This window comes from Parus major, chromosome 5 (genome assembly GCF_001522545.3).
Source record: "Parus major isolate Abel chromosome 5, Parus_major1.1, whole genome shotgun sequence".
NCBI lineage: Eukaryota > Metazoa > Chordata > Aves > Passeriformes > Paridae > Parus > Parus major.
This window is the reverse complement of record NC_031774.1, coordinates 12,250,674-12,267,621: the sequence shown is the minus strand read 5'-3', so window position 1 is coordinate 12,267,621 and position 16,948 is coordinate 12,250,674. Positions and strand designations below refer to the sequence as shown.

General features: G+C 36.8%; 1 long non-coding RNA gene across 1 annotated transcript; it reads left to right on the top strand.

Moving 5' to 3' along the window:
* Positions 1 to 787: 787 nt before the first annotated feature.
* On the top strand, positions 788 to 16,399 carry LOC107205315. The gene is made up of 4 exons (XR_001521925.1): positions 788 to 878; positions 3,140 to 3,255; positions 7,038 to 7,173; positions 15,938 to 16,399. It is a non-coding gene; the product is annotated as an uncharacterized LOC107205315 (long non-coding RNA).
* The last annotated feature ends 549 nt before the right edge of the window (positions 16,400 to 16,948 follow it).

The following is a 16,948-nucleotide window of genomic DNA, read 5'->3' as shown; positions in this document are numbered from 1 at the left end:
TTTTTTTTTTTTCATTCTCAGCAGTTTCTAGCAGGATCTATAAGTAAGAAGGAGGGTGAAAGAGGAGGCAAGCATTTCACAAAGTTACTGGCGAGATAGTTTGGAGATTTTCTGCACTTTTCTTCCTGTAGCAGATCCCAAAGGGTTGCAGAGTACCAGAGGTGTAACAAACAAGCGAGACAGAACTGAGATTTTGATTCCTACTGCTAGAATTGTTCATGCATTGAACGTTGACCCGACAATTGCTCAAATGCAGAAATAACCATAAGAACAGAGTCTAGCTGTCAGCTGAGTAAGATTCCAGAGGGTTTAATGCAACCTTTACTGAAGTAGTGTTCTTCATACTATTAACTGCAGATTGTCATATTCTTTCATATCATTCCAGGGACACAGCCAGCATTTGATGTGAACAGCAGCTACTGAAGAGCATTTTCTTTTCCCAGCATTAGAGACCTCCTCCAGGACTACTTAGCCAGGGATGTTAGAGGGGCTTACCTCTTCTCATTTGACCAGTAGCTTCATATTCTGACCCAGAAAATTTACAAAGATCTCTACTTTGACAGAAGTCTAGCATGGCAACCTGAAGAAGAATGCAATCTGACATAAACATGCAAAAATCCTACTATGCTAGAGAAGATTAGGAAACCAAACTCTTCACGTAGGCCATCATCAAGGAAAATGTGTAGTGATTAATTAGTTATGTCATATAAAGTTATTCTTTAACAACAGTCCCCTCTTTTTCTTCCCCTCTGAGCCTTTTGCTAGTGCAAAACCATGAGACTTTGAAAGCTGCACCTCAGTCCTTGCAGGAATTAGCCAAAACCACAGACCAAGGTGACCTTTGGAAACTGAAATTTCCTTAGACCACAATAGAACTGGTGAGTACATTTTGACACAACCTTTCTTTGATTTCTTCATTTAAATTTTAAAAATAAGACTACTGTAAAACCTAACTTCTTTCTCTCCTCCCACTTTCTCCTTTTTTCAATTCTGGAGTAACACACACAGAGACAGCAGTGTTCCAAGTGAGGGGGTTTTTTTGGTTTTTTTTTTTTTGTGTGTGTGTGCATTAATGATGCATTTATTTAATGAAGACACCTTGGGGCTCAAACCTCATCTTGAAATCACAGTATAAAAAATTAAATACATGTATAATGTGTGTGAATGGTTGCCACTGAAATCTGTGAAAGGAAACCATGAAATATCAGCTGCACACATACCTAAGAAATATTTTTTCAATTCCTATGATGAAGCAGTTTCTTAGCACTATGACTCTGGTGAAAAATAGTGAGCTTTGTAAGGGGTTTTAACAGGGAAATATTCAATACAAATCTCTTCATGGTTTTCCTTGCATGCATACATAGTTTGTTGAAGTGAAAACTGCTTCCTTGTGTTTTTGTGCAGTGTTTAGCACAAAAAACCACCAAAATATTTGGGGGAATCTTTGCTCTACTTTGGAGCATGTAAAATTGTAAATAGTAATTGACAAGCCTAAAAGCAAGTTACATTTAGTAAGGTAACCACAGAGAAACTCACAAAGTTAACTAAGGATTATAACATCTCATTGTGTGCTAATACAGTTCTTGCAGGTACTTTGTCAGCTTGGAGAATTCAGATCACATTTAGGACTCAAGCTGCAGTGCAAGGGTTGAGTTAAATACTAAAGAAAAAAAAAATCATAAAGAAGGTCATTTACTTGTGGAAATAAGGAGACAAAGGTGGACCAAATTGACCAGAGCAGTTAATGTATAATAGCAAGGAAGGATCATGGCTTTAGTCCTGCCCCTTGAACAGAAGTTCCTAACTCTATGGTTAAGTGCTTTGCCTGAAATAGAATTTTCTCAGAAAGGCAATAAGGGAACAGTGTTTACTCATGTGCCCTTTCAATTTTGCAGAAGTAATTATTTATTAAAGTGAAGAGGATCCCGGTTATTTTTTTCCATATCCTTGACTAAATGCCCCAAAGCGATGGGCAACAGAGTCCCCATTTGATATTTTCCTTGGCTCTTTTCTTGTATAGTATGTAGTAAAAACCACGTGTTCTTTGAACTTGTTCTATGGAGAACAAAATCTGGATGGTAAAATATGGAATCTCACCTATGCTGAGTAGGTTGATGATAAAACACAATTTCAGCTACCATGCTACTTTCTGCGAGGGAAAATCAAGCCCACCTGAATGTAATTTTTGGAATTCTGAGACTGTATTTTTCAAGGGAAACACCTTTATCATACTTTCATCCCTCCTATTATAGCAGATTCTTCTGTTGTATGTATATGGTTTCTCTTCAAATGGTATGAAGAAGTCACTCGTCCTAACAGAAATTAATTTTCAACTTTACTGGCATTGAAATCTAATCTTTGTCTGCAAACAGAAACCTTTATTGAGCAGTGCTTTACAGCTAAGGAGCAGAAATCCACCTGTGTAGCTTTCAGTAATCTAGAACACATTTAACTGTGTGCACTAGGAGAGACTCTCATCTTAAAGTCTGGCTCCAAGGGAGGGAATACACCTTTCATGCAGTCTGCTGAAGCCAAAGAAGTGATCTCAGGACTGAGATAGCCATATGGATGCTATTCAGCACTGTTCTAGTGCTACCATAGAAGTGAACACAAAGATGTGTTCTGCTAAAAAAACCCCTTTTTTATCATCCCTGCTCTACATAGTGTCTTAGCGAGAGACACTTTTTTTTTGGATGTAACAATAAATTCTATGAATGGGAGCTGTGAGTCTGCATGCATGTGTTAGTTTCACATAGTACTGAACACAAATATCTGTTCCAGAGCCCTTCTGGGAACAGATTTATTAAACAAAAAGAATAACTCATTTTGTGGAAGGAAAAACATTGTCTACTGTCAATGTTATTACAAATAAAGCTTGAATTGTTTCTTTTCAGTTTATATTTCAGTTTATTGCATTTCCTTTAGTTAGTGGCATTCTGGTGAACGTGATGAAAATCTTGCCTCCTGCAAGAGTACGTGTGTGAACCATAACCAAAATCCAGTTTTGTCAAAGTTTTTGGAAGTGTGAATGTTCATAGAACATTCAGAATAGCTTGGCACACTCTCCAGTGTGAACACACATGAAAATACTAGCTAATACTATCAAAATGTGACATTTTGTTTCTGTTTTCATTTATAGATCCTGCCTGTTTTGCAGCTGTTCCTTGTTGTACAAGCTGACTAGAAGCTGAAGAATAAACATGAGGAAGAAAAGAATAATAGTACTATCTTAACCTGCTCTTTTGATTTTCCAAGGTCCATATATTAACCTTTTGCAGTAAATATATGTCTGTCTAGTACAAACCCTATCCAAGAGCACTTGCAGGTAACATTAGTCCTATTAATAAACCCAGCAGACCAATGTTCCCCACATAAGCAAAAAAAAAAACAAAACACCAAATGTCTGTTATTTCTGACTGGACTTATTTTTTGTTAAAATGAACCCAAAAACTTACATCTAAATATTTTCAAATCTATAAATAAATATTGCTGGAAGTAGGGAAAGGGGAGAAGAGGTGATTGGTTTGAACCAAAGGTAGCTTAGTGGATAAAAAGTTTCTAATGAGAAGTTATTACATTCCAACTTCTTTTGTTAAGTTTTTTTGCATGGGATTTTAAAGGGCAGAACTTTTGTGTCTTATGTTGTACTGTAAAACACCATAACTCTAGATGGGAGGTAGAGACTGTTTGTCCACAGTCCTGTTAGCTGAGCTGTCCAAGTGTTGAACTTTATTAGCTAAAAAAATATGAGAAACGTTACCCATAAAGTGTCAGAATTCTTTATGACCCTCATAGTGCATTGGCATAAATTTCCAAACTAATCGCTCCATGCCACCTGGGTGGGAACCCTCCTGTTCTTCACATGCACCTGCTCAACACCCACACTACAAAGAGAAATTATTGTATCCTTTCAAGCAAAGTATTAGAAAATTTTGTTTGGGAGCAGTGGTGGGAGGGATGAGATTGAAGAGGCATCTTGAATTGTTCAGCACAATCTGAAATGTGCAAGTCTGCGGTCTTCAGGACAATACCTGGTTCAGTACATTCTAAATGTCTAGATGGGGAATGATTCCTTTTTCCTTCATTAAATTTGGGTCCTCTTGTATCCATGGCTTATGAAATATTGAGAAAAACGTACTTTCATGCACTTTCACAGCTACCACATGAGCTTGGGGTTGGGTTCTCCAAGTGAAAGTGTTTCTAAAAGGACACAGTTTTGGTTCTTAGTAAATCTGCTTCAAAACCACTATCAATGACAATCAAGGAGCACTCAAATCAAACTGAAACAAATCATAGCTTGTGGTTCTGAGATATCCATTGCAATTCTAAGTACTGGATTGTTTGGTGTTTTTTTTTCCAGCAGGTTGTTCCATGGTGAGCGATGTTTGAAAAGCCGGCCTAGGAAGCGTTCCACTGTGCTGTCTGTCTCAGTCTGTATGAGGCAGAATAGATTTCTTACATTGGGCAAAGTGTCTTGCTAAGGGGAGAGACACTCAAAGTTTAGAATTCCTGTTCTCCTTTTTTGGAAATATAACATCAAGCTGTGGACTCCAAAACTGTTGGATTGGTGGGGTGTGAAATCTTTTCATTTGGGGGAAAAAAAATAGGCACAGCTAATAACACTTGCAACAGTACCTAGAGATTCAGCTGGGGGAAAGAGACCATAATTTTACACAGTGTACATATAGTAAGAGACTGTTCCTGCTCAGATAGATGCAGTAGAATAAGCAGAGAGCAATAAAAAGTAGGATAATTTTGAGTTATTAGCCCAAATTTTAGGACAAGAAATCTCTCAACAGATGACATGTGTCAGACCTGGGAACAGGAGCCAACAGACTGCATCAATCAGAGGGTCAATTGTTCTGATTTTAAGAGAAGAAATTTTATGGGTAGCCTTCTAGAGCTTCAAATAAATATCAGATTGTAATTCCAGCTTTATATTTCTTACTTAAACCAAACCCCAAATCCAACCCCCTTGAGGGTCTCTCAACACTGCTAATGCACCCGTCAGTGCACATTCCAAACAGCATATGTATTCAGCAGACAATAGGGATTGTTGTGGTGAGAGGCAAAATATGCAGTGGGTTGCAGTAGCAGGGATCATATCCTGTATATTTTTAATATAATGTATGGCTCACATTTCAAAAACTGATTATAATTAAAATTAGGGTAAAAAATATGACTTGGATTAATATTTGCATCCAATCTAATGCCTTCATTCGTTCCATAGTTTAATTTTAAACAATTCTATACACAAAATGTTATGTCAGCTAAAGCTTAGCAACCGTTATTTATCTCTTGCTGGAAACTTCTCAGCAGTTTACAATATTTAGTTGGGATATTTGAAGAGACCTAAAGGATCATTATAAAGAAGCAAAGCTAGGTTTGGCAAGGAGCCTTTCTTTTGTCTCTGAAGCTTTCTGCAGTAAATTTAGAACAGAAGAGCAGTTTTCTGGAGTAAAAATATATGTACTGCTGGCTACAAGTGTATGTTTGCTGCTTCACAATTTTAGAATTAGATGATGGACTTATTTAGTAGACATTGGATAGTAAAAAGCAAAACCTCTAATTTAAAACATTCCATATTACCACATTCCAAGAAAAACATGGACCGGTGAACAAAACCAGCAGTATTGTAATAAGAAAACAACTAGGTGCATTTTTTCCAAAACCTAAACCCAGAAATCTAAATGTATGAGTTTCTAGCTAAAAAAATCCCATTTTCTTGTCTCACTTTCTTCATGAACTCAAAAAAAACCCAACCCAGACTTCATAAAATTAAAAAATAAGATCTAAAACTCCAGGTCAAGGTTTAGAGCACAGTTCTGATATTATAAAAATATTTTTTTGAACCTTAATGTTGAAATTTTTTTTTAATTTAAAAATGTGGGGTTTTTTTTCTTTATAAGTGATTTAACTTTACAATATTTTTTTAATGCAAAGGTAGGATTCTTTTGGTAATTTAAAAAAATAATTGTAATCCATAACTGTTCATTTAGATCTTCATACTTAGCTTTAATCACATGGTAACATTCCAGACCAGCTTTCTATAGCATCAGCTTTATTTGAGTTTTACTGAATCATAACTGCAATAATGCATGGAAGTGAAAATGGAAGATTGTGGGAAGATCAAAGGGAGACAAAACTTGAGCCAGATTATTGAATCCCTGATCTTATAAAGACTGCTAAAGCTGCCTTGCTTTGACTTTCTTAAGGGATTTGCAGGACAAGAGGAGCTGTACCAGTGCAAGAAGGCACAGATGAGAGGAATGCAAGTACAGATTCTGGTACACAACTGCAGAGATACTTGTTTTTATTTATGGAAGCCTTGAATATGGATAAAAACCATTGTGAGGGAGGCAGGGCATGTATGTACAAGACATTGGAAATGTGAGATATGATCTCCTCCTCCTGGACACAGGTGTGCTGCTTGGGGTAGCTCACCCTCTCTTGAATATTTAAGAAAATACCTGTGATCAGAGAGAAGATGGATCAAAGCATCAATAGCTATGCGAATGGCATGGATGTTGATAGAAGAAAGAATGTAGCACTGTAATGCTTTTGAATCAAGAAGTCTCTACACTACTTCTGTGATTTTGGCAGGAGAAAATTCTCTTCTAAACTTATAAGGACTTTCCTCCTTTAGTAGTCCATGTCTCTAAATAAGCATCAGCTGCTTTCTAACAGGCAATTTTTCTTATGACTAATCCTTCTTGCTTTATCCATGTGGAAGAAACAGAAGAAGGAAGAGGATTGGACTATTACCCACTGATTGGTACATCTCTGTGATTCTATTGGTATGTGCTGATCTCTACAGTTAGTCACTTCACTGTGGCAGCTTTCGTAGGTCTTTGTTCCAGATTTCACATTTAGTTATCTTCCTATGTGTAGCCGCTAAACCGGCTAGGCAACCTGGTTCGGGAACGACACGACGACTGCCTCTAGCCTGCTTGGTCCACTGCTCACAGACACCAATATGGTGGATGGCAAATGGCGTTTATTAATTAAGGAGTGATTCACCTTTTTATATTTTCCAGCTCGGCGCATCATTTCCGCCTGCTTACGTCATTGCCACCTGCAGCTGGCATCCTAACTATAACTGGCATAACCATAAACATGAACGGGAGGTGGGGAGGAAGGACCCTGCCTCCTCCTACAGCGCGCCATCTTCAGGTCGGTCACTCTAACTTTTTTCCCTCCCCCAACACCTATGGACCAGAATATCTCATGAGGACAGAATATTCTTTTAAAATATAATTACCTTTGAAAGGGTGATGGGGCAAAGGATCCAGGCTTGCTCAGCTGTTTAAGCTCTTCCTATTTATGGATAGATCAATATTAATCAGAAGGACACAGCATGTAAAATATAATCATATTTGTGATTACATCTTTTATCTCCTTCTTGAAAATATAGGCAAAAGCCAGCTTCTTAACTATGCTCAGTGCTTTGTACAACTCCATGACGGACCAGAATAAAACACCAAAATGTGGTGTGTCAAATGCAGTTCCTTTGGGAGGGTCAGTGTGACTACTCCATTATCTACCCTGACCTTCATTGGCTGAAGGGCGAGGAGTTTTGTGCTTGGATCTGTTTCTTCCAACCTCTGCCTTCCCATTTTGACATGTGTTATAAATACAAGTGCCATAAATAGCTGTTTAAATAACCAGCATGCATTGTTTTATTGCACTTGCTGTGATGTGCATGGAAAAGATGGATTTTTAATACATGATTAGAGGTACATGAATTAAACTATAGCCCTTCAAGGTAAGAAATATGTTTTGATGAATATTATCTTCATATTTAGAAAATTTATTTATATTTAGAAAATATGGAATCCAATTCCAAGTTAGCCACAGACTTTTTTATGCAATACTAGGATGAATCACTTAACAGTTAAAACTTCACCTGATGAAATGGTGGTATGAGGTTAAGCTGATGCTCCTAAACTACTTGGGAATGCACACAGCAGGTAGCCACTATTCAAAGTAGTCCTCACTGAAAAGCTTCCACCTCAACATCTACAGGGGCACATTGCTTACTGTGCAATAGTGCCAGTAATGTGAGCTTTTCCATGTTGGAGCTTACTTTTGGGAATGTGTAACATTAGTTCAGCAAGGCAGTGGACCCTAAGAAAAGTAGGTCACAGCTACTGGGATGGCTATTAGGGATATTTCTTGGAGTCCAAGTTTCTAAGCTGGGTGTCTAAAGTCTTGAGGGTTTTAAAAAAATTTGTATCCAAAGAAATTCCATATATGCGCTGGGGTTATTACCACTGCAGAACCCCAGACTGGCATGCAGAACCAGTGTCAATCCATGCTTACAGGTTTTCTGAATTACTGTCTGTATCCAAAGTTTTCTCTTCTAGCCTTTAGCCTTTTCTCATTTTTCTTTCTTTTCTGCTTTCACCTGGATTTATATGTGTTCTATTTTCCTTCCCTTTCCCCTTTTCCTTTCACCGGCCTCTAGGCAGGAGATGGAACAGGTTAGGTTGCTTGGGTTCCAACCAATATTTTTAATATCCGATGCTCAGTTCTTTTAAATTAGGCAAAACTTATTGCAACCAGGAAGTGGAAGCACCTTTAAATCAGCTGACACAAAGGTTATTGTTTCAAGGACTGCATCTGTAGTTGATATCCTGCTAAGTGATGCAATTATACCGCATGAAGTTGCTAGTAAAACTGAAGTGCAAAGCACACCCACCATAAGGCTTAAGACATTGTGCACTATGAAAACATTTTGAAATATGTACCACACTAGAGGTCTAACATCTAAAGGGAAAAAGACATTCAATCCATGGAGTCCAAATGAGATGAAAGTCTGCATAAAGAAAATTGTAAAATAGTGTAGTAAGTGTGAAGCCAATAAAACATATTTTTGGTTGTGACCTAAGAAACTATCTTGCTTATTGCATTACAATTGAATAAAATAGTAGTCTAGGTTATTTTCTGAATGATAATGCCTTTTATGAGGCATTGAAGTTCACTGCAGATTATTCCTGTGTTTTCCCTCACATAACTGCGCTATGATTTTATGAGTTGCAAGCAAAATATGCACCTCAAGTCATGCACTCTTAAAAAAAACAGCAATATAATCTATTTAGAGAAGGCCTGAAGCATTTTCAGAACAAGTACATCATTTTTAAAGTTTTTCCATGGGGAATTACTTATAAAAATATGTATCTTTTGGGATTTGTACCAGGATATTTCTTAATTATTGCTGACATGCCCCCCATAACACCATAAGCTCCCTCAAAGGGCAGGAAAAGAGAATCGGTCTCCCTTAATCACCAAGTATAAACCAAATAAATTTAGCAGCTACCTCACGCTATTGAAGCAACAAATTGATACATTCAGAGTTCCCTAATGACTTAAACGTATAAAAACTAACAGGAAAAAATAGTGCTGCATGTTGTCAGGATGAAACCTCAACTTATTTTTTAGGGCACTTTTCAGAGCTACCTACTGGCTCAGAAAGAGGCAAATGGGGTGTAACCAAAGGTTGTCTAATCAGTCAGAGCAATCACTTGAGTCACAGAGGTAGCTTAATTGACTTGCAGGTTAGTGAATGAGGCCTTGAAGGATGGGGGCAATTCCTGAATGTATTTAATATATAGAATAGCACTTTAAAAATGTGAGTTATCTTGCTAATTTGGGCATTTTAAAAATAAGGACTAAAACCCAAGGATTTCCACAAAGAATTGATGAAGACTATCCACGCAGGGTGCTATTTTTCATCTTCAACTTTGTACAACTCCACTGAACAGCCAACCTCTGTTAAATCAAGCATAACATGCAATTTTGGTCTATATGACTATTTTCCTTCTGTTTATCCTAATCCATTGATTTGTGTTGAGTTCTTCAGGTAGGAATAAACTCAATACTTAAAAGAAGTTTTCTAGCATAGTTCTATATTTTTATACACTGATATTATGACAGCTATGCAGAGTCCTAGGGGGCACTGAGGTTACTTTGAGCTATTTGCTTTATAAATTTTTAAAAGAGACAAAGCCATTCCAGGTTGTCCCTTGCTATTAAAACTGTATTTGACTGTGAGAGGGAAGAAACATAACCATGTGCATTACATGTAATATATCAAAGCCATCCATCAACACCAGCTCACTAGAATCTTGTCTGAGTTTGAACTCTTGTGTTCTGCAGAAAACCAGATGAATTTTATGGCAAATGTTTCTCACAATGTTAGATGTGATCCTTGTGGATTTATTTATATTTTTATCCTGGAGAACGTTTAGATTCTTACAGGAATGGGAACTCATTTCCAACTGACTTTATTAAAGTTATGAGCCCTGAATCTGCATAGGGTTCCATGACCTTTGCACACAGGGTTTTAGTACAGAAGGAGACACTTAAAATCACTGCCAAATTACACAAAGGCCTTCAAACTTGCACACACTAGAAGAAAAATTTGCTTTGTGCTTTTAATTTTCTGATTATTTGCTAGTGAAAATAATGAAAATTCAAAGTAATAAATGACTGGTGTCTTTTACAGGAACATGTAAAACAATTATAATCACTGTGGTTATATTCATCCAAGATTATTTAATCCAATGATTTGCTTTAAAGAATGTATTTTTTAAAGTTTAATTTTCCAGTGCTTCAGCAAGGATATGAAGGAGGCAGAATGAGAGCCTTGTTCTGCTTCAGTCTCTAACTTTTGCAGTTCAGATTTATCAATCTGTTAAATCATTATAAGTACAGACTCAGACACTGTAACCTTCTTCTGTATGCATTTGATTCTCCTACTTTTGCCTTACCAATCTTTAGGAGTTGTATAAATAGTAGACTTTTGTTCAGGTACATTTTCACGTTCTTTGGAACAGACTTGAAAGACATTAATGCTTTATCTACAGGAAAAATTGCATTTAATTCACTGTTTCTGCTTCAAAACTCCTCTAAATCCCTGTTTAGTCATCTGCTCACCCTGGAGCCAACTAAGGTTGACAGCTACTAGACTGTTTCCCAATAAAGTTCCTGAACATGTATTGTTAAAAGGTTTTTAAGTAAGATTGCACAATAGGTTGATGCCTGTCTACAGCTTGAATTTTGGAAGTTTGGCTTTTAGGATTCTAATTCCGTGAGTGTGTCTACTGTTTCTACATATAGATATATTATATATATGAGGGAACAATAAAGGCAAACCAAAAGAGTATTTTAAAGTTCTTTACCAAAAGAAGAGAACCCTTCTCAACACTGAATAAGATGATCTTTTGTTCCTTTCTTGGTCTGAATTAAAGAAGAAACAATTTGCAGCTGCAAAAATCTCCAAGAATTTTTGTGCCGTATAAAAAAACACAATTTTTTTTTTACTCAAGATTATTAAGAACTTTAAAACTTTGTCAAAATATTGTCATCACAAATACTTCTGAAAAACCGATACAGTCACCCAAGTAATTTGAGTCTTCACTGACAAAAACAGTGCAGCAAGATAAATGAATCATTCTTGAAAAGAACCAACGTCCAAAATGACACTTAAAAATCCTTTTCACTATTTAAGGTCTTATTTGCAAGTTAAGACATCCAGTCTAACAAACTCCAATGCTTATTTTTCTGGAGCCTCCCTGCATAATCTACAGAGCGACCTATGTTTGTCTAATAATTTTGTATATTCACTTTCCTAAAAATTTAATCTCATACTCAATACTTTTACTTCATAAACACTTTGTTCACTCCAGTTATATCTCACTTTTCATTTAAGTACATATATTTTTTGGCTGAACAACTGTTACCTGCTGTCACCAAACAGGCCAAACTTTCCCAAAGGGGGAAGGCTGTATCCATTCTAAGAATTGCAGGTAACAGTCTTAGTCAGGAATTCCCAATTCTTTAATGTTTTTTATACTTTTAAATTTTTCCTTTTTAATTTTTTTTTTTTAGAAAACCCTATGTAAATGCACTTCCATAAACAAATAATCTTACAATCCCCCCAAAATCCCAGGGTTTATGCTACTGTTTCATACCACACGAGTATAGGCCCACTGCCAATGTTAATCCATTCCATATTAGAAACCTAAAATCTCTCAGATGTATTAGGCAGCCTACCAATACTCAGCCTTTCTGTGCTGGAATTTGGCTTAATTCCTTATAGACATCCCTTTGTAATTCTTCAGAGGGGAGAAGACTGGGGTTCCTCAGAACTTGTCATTGGTAGCTGCTGAGATTTTTGGTGGCAGTGGAATTTTGCTAAATCAGTTACTGGAGCCACATTCTTTGCCATCCAAACTGCAGCGGTCACTACTGAAAAACTGAAGGTCTCTTGCCACAGAGTCAGAACATGCTATATTTGCCAGAATACACCACAGTTATTTCCTTTCTTAAGCCTGTGGAAATAGACACAAATGATAATTGTTAACAAATGTCATGTGCTATTTGCAGAGAGGCTTACATAATTAACAAACAGTCCAGAGATACTGGTGTTCACTGAATTATTGTTAGTTTGAAACACCTCAGCACCTGTTTGCTTTTTTTATCAATCTATCTTTATGAAGCTTTGAAAATGATGTTACAATGCCACCAACATACAAAGCAAGCAGTGGTTTTTGTTTTCTGGATTTCATAGACTCCAGGGGATTTATTCAGATGAAGAAAACATTACATTTTAAAATATAAATGGGTGTTAACAAATGTTAGCCAGCCCTTAGTCTGATATCCCTGTTTAAAGTAGTCCTGCTTTAAGGTGTATCAGGATATCATGGTCCTAAATTGTGAGGACACTAAAGGAATTAATTCCAAGATGAAATTTCAGGGCTTTTTTTTCCTTTAAGTTCTGTTCATGCCAGAGGTGAATATAAGCTAACTGAATTATTTCACCCTGTATATCATCAGCCAAACAACTTGAAGAGCAGTTGCCATTTTTAGATAATTAATACTCTAAATCAATTCATGTTTGTTTTTTATCTGGGTGTCCATTACGCAATCTGTTGCTGTTATCCAACACAACAGCTGGGTATAATTTATTTCTGGCTTATCTGGCAGCTTACAGGCACAGAATTTAAACTTACATATTCTTCAAAAGAGTTGAAAAAGGGTTACCATGAAAGTATCCTCTTTCAGCAGAGAAGTCTGTTTTGTCTGAGTTGTGTTGGATATTTTGCACCATTTTTTACCCTAGGGGTAAAATTTAGGGGCCTCAAAACACCTATAAAATTTGTAGAAAATTGCCATCAGATGATATTCCCAGTATTTTCCCAGCCAACAGATTCATAGGATGAAGCTGAGATTTAGGGAACATGCATGAGTGTACTTAAGAAAGGGATTTAACTGACAGAGTTGTGGACTGTAAGCCACAGTCACAATTGTGACTTCAGTTAGGTCAAAATAAGGAAACACTGCCAGTGTTTGCAGTGCTGTTCTGCTTAAAGGAATTTAAGTGGTGCTGTTCTGCTCAAAGGAATTTAAGATTGGTCTGAGGAGTGGCAAACGGGGACCTGACTGGGGAATAGGTGCCAAAGTTTGCCTGAGACCTTCTGCAAGTCTGGTCTGAGGATGTTGTGCGATAAGTGGAAGGCACAGCAAAGCTCTCTGACAGTCTTGACAGCACCACTTGGAGTGTGACAGGAGTGGTGAAAAGCAAGCCTTTACATTTGTGGTCATACACCTTATCCCATATGAGCATGCTCCAAGTTTCTGTACATCCTACCAGTGACCAATGGCATGGATACATCTGCATGATGCTTTTAACAGCTTTAAAACACATGGAATCCAATATCTTCTGGCTGGCCCATTCGTGTCTGACAGGATGTGCACTGCTGGCCAGAAAGCCTGATTGAGTTTTGATATTTTGGGGGCCAAGGCTCGAAAAAAAAAAAAATCAAAAAAAATTTGTGTCATTCAAGTGAAAAGTTAATTTGAAAGAAATACTCTGTATTTATGAATATTATTAAACAAATATACCAAAATATTAGTTAAGCTCATTTTTCAGAAGAAACTTATGTGTATGGAATGAAAAATGTTTGTATTTAAAAGTTGCTGTAGTAGATTTTTGTTTTGTAAAACACATTTCTTGAAAAAATAACATGGCATATAAACACAAACATACATACATACACACATCTGCACACACAAACTTCCCAAACCCATGAGATGTCTGTTTGAAAGATGTCAGTTCTTTCAGTGACTTAAAGTTTCTTCAAGGCAGAAAACTATGGAAGATACAGTACAGCTGAACATCTGTCTTGTCATGTAGGCAGATATTAGGATTAAATTAACTAGAAATGAATAGAATGATATATGACAGGGTGCAGATGTCCCAGCCACAGTGTGATAATTTCATTGCAAAACTATGTAATGAATTCCATACATTACAGAAACACAAATATACCACTTTAGGTAATTGTGATGAAAAGGTATAATATGGAATGGATAAACAGATGGTGTACCCAAAGGCATTTTTTCATTCACTGTTGCTCTCCAGTCATTTTGAAATTACTTTATTTGGTTTACTGTGCATCTATTATTACGTCCTTTTTCTTCTTTTTAATTTTGTTTTTCTTCTTAACTCTCCTGAATCTGGATTCCATGAGGAGCTTTAAGGACCATTTTGCATGTCTGCTCCTGATAGATTGGTTAGCTCCTATTTTCTTTTGTAAACTGTACATAACTGTGCTATATCTGAAGCCAACATTTCCATGACTTCAGCACAAATTGGATTGATTCTGGTAGCCTTTTGGATTTACACATTTCCTTAATTGGCACATGCTGCATCTGTGCTACTTGAATTAGCAGTACAGTTCATATTTTATCACAGATTATTGGCAAATTTTCTTTTATTACCTGCAAATGGGTACTTTGCATAGTGTGAGAGATTCAGTTGAGGCCTAACCATTTCCAACTGGTATATTAAAATGTGATTACAAGAAGATATATTTTACTATATGATTATTTGACCATCCCGAAAAATAAAACCCCTTTTTATATCTGTCAACAGGTGTTTTTAAGTGCTAGAAATCTGCAACATGCCTTTCAACCATTGGCCTTGTTTAGAGAATATAGCCAGCTCTTGAGTTTTTTAATGTTCAAAGATGAACTTTAGCGAGATCAATAACTGAGGAGCTCCATGTAGAAACTTAAAATCTATTCACTGCCTGTGCTTGGAGGCTGGACTGAAGTTCTTCTGAAAATTTTAGTTCTGCTGTTAACCGCAGATTAATCAGCTAGTGGCTTATCAACCCAAAAAGTAATATAAAAATATTTTCAAATGAAGTAGAGATTAGGAAAAAACCCATTGGCAATAAATTATTATTTATTTTTTTTACTCTTATCATCTTGATTCATATTTCAGTATCACAGGAATAGTATCAGAAGCATTGGTGTCCACTTGCAATAAAGAGATTCTGAGGTTATCAACAGCTTCAGTTCCAATTCAGTATTTAATCACCTGCCAAAGATATTTGTTGCTGTGTATTCTCTGGTTCCATGGATGTTCCCTCTTAATTATTAACCATGTCTCTAATTTTAGATCTACTTTTAAAGAGAAAAATCTTTAGTAATTGAAACAAAACAGGCAAGTGTTGTCAGCTGATTTTATTTCTATCCTAAAGCAAATCAGTGACTAAATGTAGCAGCATTTTTATTGCCCCCAGTACAAACACATGCAAGAACCCTACATATTTCAATCATTTCTGCAGTGGTTGGTTTTATTGCTGGGTTTAATCACTTTATTTCAATGCAGCTTACATAGTGGTTTGATGAAGGTGCTGGTACCAAGTTCCAGTTCCAGTACATTAAAATGTTAACACACTTGTTACTAGATTTTTACTTCATAGCTGCTTGTTTCATTTTCAGATTCAATGTTACTATTTTCTGTTTTTTAAGCTTTCAAAGGAAGGGAATCTATTTAGAAGCATATGCTTTTAAATGTGGAGATAGCACAGTTCATTTTCTCATGATGAAAGCATATTTTGGATAATCATTTTTTTTCCAGGCAGATGCCCAGTTTATCTCACTTAAATCAACTGTTTCTGACTGGACCAATTCCTGGATGAGTTAATTGAGCATGGCTAAACCCAAAATGCTGGACTAATCCAAGGAAATAGGAAGAGGTGGTGACTGTGAAGATTCTCAGCTTTCAGTAAAGGTGTTTAATTGTTTACTTATATTCTCACAACAGAAGGAATGTAACAAACTCAGCCCACTGGAAATAATTCTGGATAATCTCATTCCATTACTTTCAGTGAAATTGAGTCTGCTCACTCTACCCTTGTGAACCAACATCTCAGGGAAACATGAAGGTAATAGCTCCTTCAGGCAGTACAAAATAAGTGACAGAAGGAAAGGCAGACTGAAATCTGTGTGTCTTTAGTTTTTAATTCATATTAATAGTTCACCATAAAGGTATTAGCTTCTCAATAGCTACACTGAGCACAGGAAATCAGTGTAATGCAGTTAGTGTTGTTGGCAATGTTGTTCATTAATACCAGGCTGTCTTGCACACATCACAGCTGTTCATTCATGCTCACTTTTCAGACTTGGAAATTTTGGTTTGGAATACTGATACCTGGTTTGATCCTCCGGCCCACACCCCCCCCTCCCCCCCGGCCTCCACCCCTGCACCTCCCATGAAATCCCATTCTGAGAAACACATACTAAAAGAAAAACAGATTCTTGGATATCTTTGCTGTAAAAGAGGCTTACTTTCTATTCTCAGTGCTTAGTATACACTCATCTATCATTTTCTGTTATATAGTTCCTAGGCAGATAATCCATGGGACCAGGCATAGAAATGTATCATCATTTGTAGCATGAAGCTGAGGCAGGGGAGGTTTAAACTGGATATCAGGAAAAGGTTCTTCTTTCCCCAGAGGATGTTTGGGCAGTGGAACAGGCTCCCCAGGGAAGTGGTCACAGCACCAAGCCTGGCAGAGTTCAAGAAGCATCTGGACAATGCCCTCAGGCACATGGTGTGACTCATGGGGTGTTCTGTGCAGGGCCAGGA